The sequence below is a fragment of the Ambystoma mexicanum genome, chromosome 6p, assembly GCF_040938575.1.
Source record: "Ambystoma mexicanum isolate Mex_15411 chromosome 6p, UKY_AmexF1_1, whole genome shotgun sequence".
Lineage (NCBI taxonomy): Eukaryota > Metazoa > Chordata > Amphibia > Caudata > Ambystomatidae > Ambystoma > Ambystoma mexicanum.
Window position 1 is genome coordinate 345,321,679 of NC_090935.1, and position 14,727 is coordinate 345,336,405.

The 14,727-nt window shown below is 49.2% G+C and overlaps 1 protein-coding gene across 4 annotated transcripts in view; it reads left to right on the forward strand.

Annotated features, from left to right (window-relative positions):
• Positions 1–14,727, forward strand: part of DNAJC21 (DnaJ heat shock protein family (Hsp40) member C21) — a 705,789-nt gene that overhangs the window by 129,383 nt on the left and 561,679 nt on the right. The gene's annotated exons all lie outside the window — the stretch shown is intronic.

The window sequence follows — 14,727 nt, forward strand, 5'->3', positions numbered from 1 at the left end:
AACACGAACCAACATTTCCACAATTGTGAACATGGCCATTTGTCCACAGAGGAGGCACGGAAGAAGAAGTGGTTGATTCCTTCATCACCCACTCACAAAGCCATTGAAAAGATTGTATTTGATAAAACTATAACAAAAGCTTTGAGGGGACTCACGGAATTCTGCCACACAGGAGATTTGGAGGTGTTCCACAATATGTGCCTAAAGTACAGGCCAAAACGATTGCATTTTGGCATGGAGGGCATGATAAATCGGACTCTTTTAGCGGTCTTGGCACATAACCATAATGTTGGCCGTCAACAAAGTAGGACGACCGGAACTTTAGGGACGCTTCGCTACAATAAGGCCTTCACTAAAAGAAGTAAACAATGGGTGATCAAACCAGTGTTTGAGGATATGCAATATGAGTTTATTGAGAAACTTATTGTTGACGTCCTAGATAGGCACATAAATGGAGTTGTGAACGAACCTGTGCAGGGGACAACTGCATTGCCACCCAACATTGCCTCTGTTCCATGTCCACCTAAAGAAGAACTCATTGAGAAATACACATCACGGTTTAAATGATTGTAATTTGATTGTCTGTTCTCTCGAGTCTCCTCATGTCGCAGGCCCATTGAATATGTGTATCTATACAACCTTGTTCATTTGCGCATTAAATTAAACCAAACAGTAATATAAATCATTTTTCAAAAAATATAGAATGTCTCCGTATTTATGGTTCTGTGGGGCTGCAAAGCACGCAGACAAAATGCAAAGATGGAGTGTAAATTTCAAGTCCTGTGAGATGGCCTTACACTAAATGTAGCTAACTAGGAATGTGTGCTCGTTCAAAGTGAAGTTCAGCTGCTTTGATTTTTTCTCGGGTGCCAGAATGGCCCACGACTCAGTATAAGGTTCTATTGTTATTTGACCTTGACAGGCAGGGACCACGTAAGAAACGATAATGAATATAATTTCAGAAACGAAAGCCATTTCATGTTCGTTCATTAGAAGAAATAACGTCGGCATAGAAGGAGTGATATTTTGGGGCTGCCCTACGCACAGACACAATGGAAAATGCAAATATAATGTAAGTTACTCTTTAGATGAGTTTATACCGCAATTTAATTACTATACAGTAGCTTTAAAGACGGGTTAAGTTGTACTTGTTCGTTCTATGTGGCATATTGTTTTGTACCGCGCACTATCTTGGGGAGAACCGTCTCCTTTTACGGAAGCACCTCAAAACCTTCCTCTTTGCTTCTGCTTTCTCTCTCCCTCTCCCCTGCTACAACTGGTCCACTGTCTGCGATCTCGGTCCTGGGCCCTTCCACTCTCCACCTGCACTCCCTGTCAACCCCTGCACTGGGGGACTGTCTCAGTATCCAACAGCCCCCCCTTGACGTTTAAAACCCAGTTGCACTGTCCTAGCTATGAAATAATTTCCCGACCGAATATATAAAATGAATAATTTTAATAAAGATCTGATGGTGAGACTAATTTCATTTTTTATGTTTTTCAAACAGGTACTTCATCCATTATTGTCTGTGTCACGAGTACCAGACACCGGCGGATGGGTTTTTCAACCGCCAGTTGCTTCTCCGCGTGAACAACGTTAGCACCCTGACCATTTTGTGGGACGATCGCCAAGTACAAGTATGCCCTTACGCGGTACTAACTGCTAGATGAAACATACAGACCGCTGTGGTGGCCTAGTGCCTCGGTCTTGGAACAGCCATGCGATTATCAGTGCGACCGAAGAGCTTATTTTATCGTAAACCAACACCCTGTGTACTGCACACGAACATCGCTTGCCTCAAGACAAACTATTTTGGATCGAGAGCAAATAAAAATGCAAATCGCTGAATATTCTCTAAAAATTTGATGTCCAATAAATGTACTTTGCCAAATGTACAATCTTGCAGTTTGCTTTTAAACCACAGTTTCATATTACGAATTGTGGCGCTGTATTGTGAGATGATCTAAGACCCTGTGTACAGCAAAGGAACATCGCGTGCCTCAAAACGAACTTTTTCGAACGTGAGCAAATAAAAATGAAAATCGCTGAATATTCTCTAAACATTTGATGTCAAATAAATGTACTTTACCAAATTTACAATCTTGCGGTTTGATTTAAAAGTACAGTTTCATATTGCGAATTGTGGCGCGCTGTGTTGTGAGCTGATCTGTGTTGATTTCCGGGTTCTGTGTGGAGTCGCGTAGAAGACGCATGGGCGCGTTTGCCTACGCAGCACAGTCACGTCACGGATAGAGGCGGGGAATATGAATGTTTTGATAAAGTCTGTTTCAGGGGCGGGGGATTTGATTTAGTGCCGCAAAAGCAGGTGAGCCAGGTCGATGGGGGGAAATGATAGGATTATCAGAAAATGGCGGCTGATTTCGAGTGCGTTAATGGACGAAAAGTCGGGTATGGTCCATAGGAAAGTTTTCTACGATCTACCGATTTATGCTTAAAAACACATGGCCGAACCGTAGGGACAATAAAAAAAAAAGTCCCGGAACTCTCCTTTAACATATGGTCTAAATATAGGTTCGCTAATCTACTGTGCGCTAGATTCAGCAGGGAATACAGCGACTTTGCATGCATTGTCATCTGGTGACCTTGACATAACTGCAGTAGTTTTTTTATTTTTTAATATTTCTTTTTATTGTTTTCTGATAACATTACAAAAACAAAACATTTGTCTGTGTTGGCTTAAGATCCGTCCTTCTTATATATCTGGGAGTCAGAAGCAATATTGTACAATTAGCAATTATAGGCATTACCAAAAATATATGGCCCAGGGTGGGGTCCGCTTCCTAACTCTCATTTGTCAGTCAGCCTCCCCTGCCCAACCGCCCTACACCTTGTGAAATTTCTGTGGAAATCCTCTGGCCTTGTAAATGCACCGTTCAAGACACATGCATCTATCCATCTCGGCAGTCCATTGGCTAAATCGTGGACGCTCTGCAGAACCCCACATCATTGCTGTAATTTTTTTTCGACAGTCGCAATGCGACGGCCAGAAACATCTTTTCAGAACTTGTAAATCCAGCATCCCCCCAGATTCCAAGTACAGCCAGTTTGGGAACACAGGGGGTCATGGACCCTATTATCGAGTTTGCGGGTACGTTTTCCCCAAAACACTTGCAGCTGCGCACATTCCCATAAGATGTGAAAGACCGGTATCCCCAGTTCCACCACATCTCAGACAGTTGTCTTGGTCCATCACCCCCCCATCTTACCAGTGCCGCTCGCGGGTAATCTACCCTATGGAATATTTTGTATTGGATCAGGCGTAACCTGGCCGCCATCACAATTTCCCTCAGGAGTACCCTCCTCCGGTTCCATCTTCCCCACATCCCCTTCCCACTTGCCTCTAAGTTGGGATAGCTCAGGGGCCCAAAGACTGCCAGTACCTGGTATAAAGTTGAGATGACCTTCCTGCCCATGCACTCGGGTAAGACATTTGCCTCTACGAGTGAACATGTGGGTACCTCTCCTAGAACAGGGATCTGACATCTTAGAGCATAGGTTAGCTGCACATATTTATAGTCGTCTCTCCCTGGGACCCCAAATGTGTCCTGCAAGATCGTGAAGGGACTGAAGGCCCTGCTCCGAACTATGCATGCAAGATCCCTTATGCCCAGTTCTTCCCTCTTTTTGAAATGCCCCTTTTTCCTGAGTTCTAGGAAAAACCTATTCTTTCACAGAGGCTGGTCCAGGATGGGCTTCTTCCCCCAACCCCATGTCATGGTGTGCTTCATTCCATACTTGCCTAGTGTGTTTGATTAGTGGGGGGAGTGCCGCGTCTGTGGTTTTATCCCCGTATAGTATCTGTTTGGGTGATTTCCCCCCCCCCGGCCACACATTCATCCCTTTTCTATCGCCATGTGCGGGAGTCCTGCGTCACCATGTAACCTGTCATTTATCATGCCCATTTGTGCCGCCCAGTAATACCGTCGGAGGCACATAATCTCAGACCCCCGTTCCACACCGAGCGTTGGAGGGTCCTAAGCGTGATACGTGGCTGTTTCCCCTCCCCAGAGCAGTCACCTCAGGGAGTTCTCAATCGTGCCAAAGATAGCGCTAGGAAGCGCTGTAGGGGAATTCTGTAGCACATATAGAAATCTTTTAAGGGCTAACATTTTGAACAGTGCCGCCTTGTCCATCAGTGATAGCGGGAGCGTCTGCCAGTGAGCCACATCGGGCTAGAATCTGTCCATTAGCGGGGTGAGGTTGAGTCAGAGGTAATCCTCCAGGGAGGAACACAGCTGCACGCCCAAGTACTTAAATCCGGAGATCAAGACCGGGAACTGGCAATCTGGGGGAATGGCCCCTGCACCTCCAACTAGCAGGAAAAGTACCGATTTCTGGTGATTTACTTTGAGCAATAGGTCTGATACTCCCTCAGTGTCTTGACCACTGTTTGACAGGAGGTCGTCGGGTAACCCACATATATCAGGAGGTTGTCTGCATATAACGAGACCCGGACTTCCCCTCCCAGGGCCAGCGGAAGCCTACCCACTCTGGATGTTTCCAGAGCTTGATCGCCAGTGGTCCAAATGGCCAGGATGAACTGCAGTTGGGACAGGTGACATCCCTGTCTTGTCCCTCGTTCAAGGGAGAGCCCCTCCGACACCATGCCATTAACCCTAACCCAAGCCTCGAGGGGGGGGGGCTGCGTCTAGTAGGCAAACCCACCCAATGAAGCCTTCCCCGAACCCCATAAGCCTCATGATTTCCCAGAGCGCTTCCCATCTCACTGGGTCAAAAGCCTTCTCGAAATCTATCGCCAGGAGCGAAGGCAGTGTTTGCAGCTGTGCTGTTGACTAATTGCCATTTGCACCCTGCGGATGTTCATGCATGTGGATTTAGTGGGCATGAACCTGCACTGGTCCGGGTGCACTAGTGAGTCTATGACCCCCAAGAGGCGGTTGGCCAGAACCTGTGCGAGCACTTTAGCCTTACCATTAATTAGCGATATCGGCCGATACGAGGCACATTTCTTGGGTGGCATCCCCCGCTTCGGCAAAACCACTATGCACGCCTTTCTCAGATCCAGAGGGAGGAGACCGTCGATTCTGCACTGTTGGAATAGACTATGCATGGGCCACGTGACTTTGTTGTCTCCGAGTCGTTTTCGGATTTTGGCTGGGATGCCGTTGGGCCACGGAGCTTTGCCTGACTGCAGTTGCGTGAGCGCTGCAGCCACCTCTGTCTCCATTATGTCCGTGTCCAGCCCACCCCTCTGTTGCACTGTTAGGCAAGGGAGTTCTGTGGGACCGATGAACTCCCGGTCTATCGACCCAACTTGGTCCCCCGGGATACTACATAGTTCCCTAGCGAAGGATGCGAATGCCCCTGCAATTTCTGCGTCCTCATTTACCATCATACCATTGGGGTCCTGTACCTGTGCCCTCGCCCCTTCTCTTTTCTCCAGCCATGCCAGCATCTTCCCGGCTTTGTTGGCAGATTCGTGGATTTGGCTCTGCATTACCCAGTGTGCGTGCTTTACGTTATCTAGAGCCCTATTCCCCAGGGTTTCTTGGTCTGTGACTGGGGCCTCCCTAGAAGCCCAGGAGCTTGAGACAAGGAATTTCTCCTGTCTGTAGCGCCCGTTTCTTCTGTCATCTCCACTTCCCGAGTGTGTTTCTGTTGCACAGCTGCTGTTAGCGATTTTGCCTCCTCCCGGAGCACTGCCCTGAAACCCTCCTATAGTGTAACTGAGCTGTCTACGGATCCCTTGTTCTCTGTAAAGTACTCGGAGGTTCTCTGAGACAATCCCTCCATCACCTCCAGGTCCCGTAAGCAGTATGCGTTGATCCTCCATGTTGTTGCCGGCCTTGTCCGGCCCCCTTTTTTTTTTAAGTTCCATGAGGAGTGGCTAGTGGTCTGAAATTCCCGAGGCCAGATATTTGGCCGAGATGTGCCTATGCCTGACCCCATGAGGGAGAAAGAAGTAGTCAATATGTGACAGAGCTGTGGGCATTTGAGAATAAAAAGAGTGCCCCGACTCCTACTTGTGTAGCAGTCGCCAAGCATCCACCAGGCCCAGTGCTGTAGCGAATGATCGTAGATAGGTGGTGAGATTTGGGTTTCTATTTCCCATGTGTGTGGTCCTCCCTCTAATCCAAAACTTCATTGAAGTCCCCCACAATTACCCATGTATCTACCGTGTCCAAGAGAAGTAAGGCCTGGAGGTCATTCAACAGGTCCAATGTGAGCGGGGGCGGGGTGTACACGGCCACGCCCCCATGTTGTCCCCCATAGCTCCCCTTTAATTAATACATACCTACCCCTGGGATCCGATTTAACTTCTGAGCACCAGGCGTCGTTTAATGCTAGAGCCTAGCCCATTAACGTTCCACGTTAGCAAAGAGATTTTCCCTTCAGCCATCATCCCACCAAGAACCCTGTGGCGTACACCAGAGCGGAGGGCACTTCCCAACCCTATTCCAGGCCGGCCCTTCTGTCCATATTTCTTTTCTGGACTCCCAGGCCATTCTACACCTCACTGCCTCCCAGACAAGCCTTCCATAAAATCCCCCACCCCCTGTAAAACATTTCTTTAAAAAAAAGATATTGCCTACCCTGTACCCCCCTCACCACCCCAACTTGAAGCACCTGTCGCCCAAAGTCACACCAACGGGTGCAAAAACCAACATAAAACATCTACGGGGAGTCTGTTGAAGCAGTACACACTCCAGTCCGGTGGCCGCCTGTGACCGGAACCTCATGGCCGTGCCGTTCAGTTCTCAGCCCTTCCACTCATGACTGTATTCTTCAGCCATTGTCTCCCATCTCAGAACCAGCCTCGATCTTTACCTGGGATCCAATTGCCACCTGTAGTCGGTAAGTTGACCTGGGTTGGCACATGTCGCGGTTTTCCATTGGTTAATTGGGGTTCGGCCCCTGACAGGACCTGAGTCTCTAGCCATGTCCACGCCTCCCTTGGGTTGTAAAAGAGATGAATGGAACCACTGTGTTGAACCTTTAATTGAGCTGGGAAGAAGAGGGCATATTTGATGCCTAGTGACTGCAGCTTTCTCTCGATGGAATCATAGGATTGACGTGCCTTCTGAAAAAGCCCACCCAGTGGCCATTGTAGGTGATCCAGGGAGAAGAACTTGGAGAGTTTCTTTGGGGCAAACCATTCTGCCAGCCAGTCTTCTAGGAAGATCTCCATACTGGGGCCCTCCTCCTTTTCAGGCACACCTATGATGTGAAGGTTATTACGGCGTGCCATGCCTTCGCTGTCTTCTGCCCTGTTCTCCAGTTGTCCGCTTCTGGGTGACTGGCGTGAGCTGTCCTTACAGTCTTTTGATTGCATCCTCCGTGTCTGAGACACTTTTTTCAGCTTCCCCTACCCTTGTTGCCAGGTTCCGAAGGATGCTTCTGCTGCTGTCAACTTTGACTTAGATTGATGCTCCTGAGTCTCTTATGGCCTTCATGATGTCGCAGGGGGAAAGCTGAAGATCCCCGGTCTCCTCTTCTGTACCCATCACCTCTTACGCTGGCACTGCAGGTAGTTTGGCGGCCCCCACCGTGAATTGGTTAATCTTCCTCTGTAGCCCATGGTTTCTTGGTTTTATCCTTGACCATGGTTCCCTCGTATATACCCATGAGGGCAGTGGTCACTAGCAGTTCGCTGTATTTCAGCAGTGGTGCGGGTCCCCTGCGTCCTTCACCCGGGCTGACCCCCGTGTGGCTGCTACACTGTCTTCAGGGCAGTGTAAATGACATCTGTGTGTTTTGGCAGCAGTACGGGGTCCCTGCGTTCTCCCGGGCAGTCCCCTTGTGTCCCTGTTCCTCTGTCTTCGGGGTGATGTGGATGACTGCTGCCGGCCTCACCATCTACTCTAGGCCCCTGCCAGACCCAGCCAGGGTCTTGATTTTGGGGGGTTTGTTGCTCATTCTGGGCACCCCTCCTACGCCCCCTATTCTAGTTCTGTCAGTCAGCTTGTCCCTTAGACCTCCAGTCACACTTCCAACCAGTGCGGTCTGTGCCCGGTTCACCTACAGTGGTGTCTGCGTGGGTGTCACTACTACTCTCCCCAGGCAATGCTTGCTGAGACCGCCCCAGGTCTGATTCTCTAGTGCTAAAGCCTGTGGATCTATGTGCTTGCACTATTGTCCCCCTTCTCCCGGCTCCATTCAGTGCTGGCTTTCTTTGTGCCACCCCAGCCACCCTTCACCAAAAGGGGTGCACTGTCGTTATCACTGTTGCTTTGCTTTCTGGTGGCCCAGAGCTGCTGTTATATTGTCACTGCCGGGTGCCGCGCATCTGATGGCCACCTCCGCCAGCTCCCTCTTTTCACTGCTGATGTGGGGTCAGATACAGCCCCAGCAGGGGGCGGGGCTGCGCCTCCTCTCCCGCAGGTGTGCTAAAGCCGTTATGTGGCTGAGCTGCGGGCGGGGGAAGGGGGGCGGACTCTTCCCCTTCGCCGTTGGTGCTGCGCGGTCGGGTTCGGCTCTTGGTGGAAGAGACCTGCCCCCCTCGGGTTTAACGTGATGTTTGCGCAGAGGGGCAGCAGGCGAGAAGCACCTTACCGCTATGGTTGGTCTCGCGGCAGTGCACTGTCGTTCCAAGAGCCGGAGCCACTCGGAGCTGTTTCCTTGGTCCGATTTCAGTCGGGATTGCAGCGGCAGGGAGCTGGGATCCTCAGGAGTCCAGCAGAACCCAAAATGTTCCTCGCCTGTATCGGGGATCAGAATCTATACACAGAATTTCGACGGCCTGGACGGAGCTCCTTGTGCTCACGCCCACATTCATCCACGGCCCAACAGCACCCCCCAATTAATGTATTATTGACATCTAAGGTTCTCTTTTCTCACCACCCCTTAGCTCTATTTGTATTGAGTTTACAACCAAGGACAGTTTGTACATTTAACTTTGAAGGGGGGTGAGGCTGCGAAGGGCCCTTTACTGTTTTCACATATATGCTGCTCTTCTAGTGTATTGCAACTCCATTTTATGTGATTTTATGAATGACAAATATATATTTTTCAGTATATCGGTGTGGTGTCCTCAATTATATAATCCATTGGGAAAAATTGTTTGTTTACCAACCTTCCTTCCACCCTTAAGTGAAGACTCACTGCTCTACCACAGCTACCCATAAAGAGAGTTTGGTCTGTTTTTTGGTTGGAACCCTATGTTTCCCTTGGGATGGATGGTTTCGCACTGCTTGACGGCTGTCGGAAAACTCCCTAGAAATGATTTTTAGGTGGTGATAAAGTAATTCCCTTTCTCAAAGGTGAACATATATTTATTTCTCAAACAGATGTTTGTGAATCCATATTTATTTTCACCTAGTAATTTGGGGAATGTAATATACGTATGTTTGCATGAACATTTCATTCCGATTGAAGCTCCTTCCTGTGACGACACTCTTCTCATGTCTCTGTCCTGAACCTTTCAATTGATCTATGTGTGCCAAAGCAGGGGGAAGGCTCAGGCTTGTATATTATGAGCCTTTTGTTTCGTATATTCTATTGGTAGTATTTTTAATGTCCATCTTTTTTGTTAGGAGTATTTACCTGAATGTTAGGGAGTAAAAGTGTCAGTTACGGTGCTTAGCTTTAGAGCTGATTGACGCCCTCGAAACCACTCGCCGCTCCCACATTTCATTTTTGCATGCTTCTTCCCAGGCTTTCTTTCAGGTGTTGATGTAATCATGAATCCGGACACCATTCACAAGCAAACCAGATCTTGTTTTGACATCTGTATCTTTCACCATTTTAGGCGGATAATAGCCGTTTCCTCACCTACAGGCTTCTTGCTTTCATGGAGTAAAAGTGGTCAATACCCTCAAACAAATAAAATACTGAGTAAAAAGTCTCCCAGCGAAAATAGGAAACAATGTACTCCTAGGCGCCTGCCACCTGCTTCCATGCACAAGTATCCACTGATATGCTTGTAGCAAAGTTTCCAGCTGTACAGTGCTACCGAAATGCACTACAATATCACTGCTTTACCTGAAGAGGAACTTTAAGGTAAAACAACAGAATAGTTTAATTTTCATGATTTATAAGGCGTAAGTAATGGTGACAAATGACATCCGTTTTTAGAGTTATATACTTCACCAAGACTTGGTTCACAGCCAGCTCTGTCACGCGTTTCGACACTCTCCTCCCCAATGGCTACAAGATCCTCTCCGAACCCAGAACTAACCGTCCCTTTGGGGGTGTAGCCGTGATTTTCTCGGAGTGGCTCCCTGCTTTTATCAATCCAATGCATCACTACTCCTCCTTTGAATGCCTGGTCTGCAGGCTCTCTTATCTCTCCTGCCCTCTCTCACTGTGGCCACTATCTACAGGCTGCCTGGCCAGGTCGCCCTCTTCCTCTCCGAGTGTACTGAACTCTCCTCCTCGCTCCTTGCCTCTACCTCTCTATTTCTCCTCTGAAACTTGGAACCTCCACCTGGATGCTACCAGCCCTTCTTCTTGGAAACCTCTGATTCACTCTCTTTCTATTCTTACCTCTGGCCCGACTCACTCTGCAGGGCACACCCTAGATGTTCTGATCTCCTCAGACCTCTCCTTCTCTAACCCTCTCACCACTCCTCTCTTGGAGTGATCACTTTCTTCTTTCTTTCCACCTCTCGCTCTCTTTCCCGCAGGTCAAGCCGACTCCAGCATTGCCAGCTACCTTCTCTGTCAATCGCACCTTGAAGCGTTTGTCAGTTGAGGCTTTCACTGCTACTTTCTCTCCTCCCCCTGCACCTTTGGCGGACTCGCATCCTGACACAGCCCTCTCTTACCTTCACCTCTCTATCTCTTAACACTGTGGATGTCCATGTCCCTGTCATGAGGATCCGCTTGAATCCCAAATTCAAGTGCAATTATTGGTACGATTCCAACCTTGCCACCCTTAAATGCAAGTGTAGGGTGGCAGAGAGGAAGTGGAGGGCATCGGGCGCCCCCCTGAGGATCTGGCCTGCCGCCTGCTCCAAATACAGTGTAGACTCTGTCCTCTCTAAGATGAGAGCTTACATCCAAGCCTCCATTTCTGCAGCATCTAACAGCTCGGCCGAACATTTCAAAATCTGCAAGGAGCTGGCCAATCCTGCTGTAGTCTTTACCTCTCCTGTTCCCTCCATGCCCACTGCACGGCCTTGGCCTGTCATTTCACTGCTACAACTCAGGACATCCTGTTCACCCTCTCTTCCGCTACCCCCTCTTCCTCCTCCTCTACCAATCCTGGCCCGTCTGAGGCCGTCTCTCCTCCTCCTTTCTCCTTCTTGACCCTGTTCAACCCTGACGATGTTTCTAGACAAGTCTGATCCATGGAAGTCTCCCGAAAGCAAGTTCTCCCCTGCTCATCCAGAACCATCAAGGACCGCATCGACACCCTTGCTTCAGCCTTGGGCGATTTCTGCGATCACTCCTTTGCCACTGGAACTTTCCCCTTCACCTTAAGCACTCTCTTGTACACCCCCTTCTAAAGGAGCCCTCGGCTGATCCTTCCTTTCCGGCTAACTATCGCCCGATCTCATCACTCCTTTCCTAGGTAAACTCTTGGAAAAGCTGGCCATCTCCCAGCTTAATCTACATACTAAATCTGTTGGTTGCCACCATTACCACCAGTCCAGCTTCAGAGCTGCCAGAATCACGGAAACTGCTCTCCTGAACACCCTTGAAGACTTGCTCTCCAATCTTGACTCTTATCTCCCTTCTGTCCTCATTCACCTTGATCTATCGTCTGCTTTTGACACAGTCAACCATGCCATCCTGCTCAATCTCCTCTGAGACAACCTTGGTATTACTGATCAGGCTCTGGCCTGGTTGATCTCCTTTCTCACTGACCGACCCTCTAAGGTCCAACTGGGGTCTTTCCTTTCTTTTAACTCTCCCTCTACTTGTGGTGTTCCCCAAGGGTCTAACCTCTCTCGCTGGCTCTTCAACCACTACATGGCAGCTCTTGCTCACTGCATCGCTATATTCTGCTTCAATTTTCAATGTTATGCAGGTGACACTCGGCTCTCTTTCAGGCTCCCCTCAGCCACCTCTGCTTCTTCTCTCATACCAGACTGTCTGGCCACAATTCAGGAATAGTGTGCCGCCAGTGATCTCTGCCTTAATGCTAGTAAGATTGAGATCCTCCTCATTGGGACACCCGCTCCCTCCTTTCCTCTCTCTGGCCCCCCCACTCTGGGCCCTCTTCCTGCTCCTTCCTGTGAGGCTAGGAACCTTGATGTCATCTTCGACTCCACCCTCTCCTTCTCCCCTCACATCTCTGACGTCTGAGCTGCACCTCCTCCGTGGTATTGTTCCTTTTCTCACTTTCCCCCAGAAGCTCACTGTCTCCAGAGCTCTGGTCCTCTCTAGGCTGGGCTATTTCAACAGCCTCTTTCTAAATCTTCCTGCCTCTACTCTCCGACCTTTACAACTTATCCAGAACAGGACTGCGAGACTTGTCCTTGGCCTCAAGCCCAGGTATCGTATCTCTCCAGCTATGAAATCTCTTAACTGGCTCCCCATGGCTGCAAGGATCATGTTCAAGACCCTCTGCTTCGTCCACAAGGCTTTCTGGGGTCCAGGACCGCTCCATCTCCAACCTTCTCTTCCAAAACATCTTCCTTCTCGAGCTCTCCGCTCGTTCACCTTCAACTCTCTGAGGGTCAGACGCTTCTCCAAGCAGAAAGTTAGGGGCAGATCGGTCTCCTCGGCTGGGGCCTCCCTTCCTTTCTCAAATTTGAGCAGATCCACCTCCGGTTGCGGAGGCAACTCAAGACTTTCCTTTTCACTTCCGCTTTCTCTCTTCCTCTCCCCTCTGCACACTGGTCACCTGGTCACCCTCTGACCACGGGCCCAGGCTCCTTCATGTCCAGTTGCCCTCACATTGCCTCCGGGCTCCCCAACACTTAAGGGTCTATATTTGCAATCCTACAGTCCTGTCATGATCTCTGCTTCCAAAAGGTCAGGGTTTTCCCAACTCCCTTGGAAGCAGATCCATAACCCAGGTTCCGAGTGCCAACCAGTCCCAATTGGGACCTTTTGGACACAGTCCTGGCGCCAGTGGCACCAGGCTCATAAATATGCCCAGTACCAGCGCTGGAAGCGCCGGGCTCATAATGCTTGGGCGGACTTACCTGCAGCAGACCATGCTGCTTACTTGCCTGCCAGTTGAGCCTCTGATCCTCTTCTATTTGGAACTACTTTCTTCATTTGAGAAAAACGAACCTTTTTTTCAGGCATTTCTCGACCATTGGGAGCTGTTGGACGCTGTTGGACGCTGTGCCTGTGCCGGGAGTAAGCGCTGGGAGTCGTCATCACTCGCGCACCCACAGGCAGCCACAGATTAGCATTCGCTTCCTGGAGGAGGCGGAGCTTTGTGGATCACGTGACCGATCACGTGACATCCTCTGCCACAAAAGCAGAGACAGTGCACCCTCGCGGCGTTGAGCCCGATAGGAGTAGAGGGCGCCGGCTGTTGTGTGGCTGTTCGGTGGCGTGGTGCGCATACCCCTACACCTGACCCCCACTCAAAACAGCTGCCGGGATGAAATCATTCCTTGCGGCTCCAAATAAGTCGGAGACGGGTTTGAGAACAAGGCTGCAGGTAAGGCAAAGACTGGCGTCACTCCCAGGGGTGACTGAGAGTAATGATTATCCCCAAAAATCGCAAATGATGAAACAGACTCGCTTACCATTCTGTAAAAAGCGAAAAAGCGGTTCTGTGGGGGATATTACAGACATGGGGAGTTTTAGCCCCTCTATGAGATCAAAATTAGACACTCTCTTCTTAGTACCAAACACGCCGACTCAACCAATGGCCTGTACGGTTCCTTCACTTGATGAGCCAACACCCCAGACAATCGGAGGTCAAGCTCAACCAATAAAACTCAAAAGATCATTAGATCAGGTAAAGGGATGTTCGCACCTTAGTGGGGAGCCAGATGGAAACCACCATTGTGAGAGGGGCACTCCTCCTAATGATTATACTATGAACCCAGCTGAGCCCCATCTCCCACTGGAAGATCGACCAGGGGAGACTTGGGATAATCTCGACAATATGGGACTTGAGGAAATAATCGAAGGACAGATTCCTGAAAGTAACCTAGAGGTGAGAGAGGCGATACTGGGGTCTCCTAGTGAAGAGATCCGCTCTTCGGACGAACTAGGTGAAGACCCGATACATAGATCAAATCAAACAGGCATTGAACTTGAGGTAAGTATGGAAGGCTCACAAGAGTTTGGGGAAAAGCCATGTATAAGTACTTCCCCTAAACTACCGAGAGAAACAGCAAATAATCTGGAGGTGGAGAGGGAAACACCCAATTACATGAGCAAGGATCCTCAAGTGCTAGAGGACCCTGGAGGTCACTGGGAAGACCATGAAATGGCCCAATGGGAAAAAGCCATCGTCGATCCTACAACTGTCAAGGAGGGGAAAATATCACTACTGAACCCAAGGGGGTCAAATTTAGAAACTTTTGACATTTTTCAACCCTATAGAGAAGATAACTATGCTCCTTTAACTAAGGTCAAAAGCACTCAGAAAACACAAGAGGGAAACCAGGTTGCCCACCAAGACCCAAAACGAAAAAAAGTCACCGAGAGTGGCTGTACATACGGGCACTTTGAAAAGTTATCATTTGAAGTTCCCGTTTGTAATGAGAACTACCCTCCACAAAATTGCCTAGTTAAGCAAGGTACAATGGAAACGGAAGGGATGACCCCCCCAGGTACTCCAGAGACTAGCAGAAACTTGATGCAATCACCTATAAAATTGACTA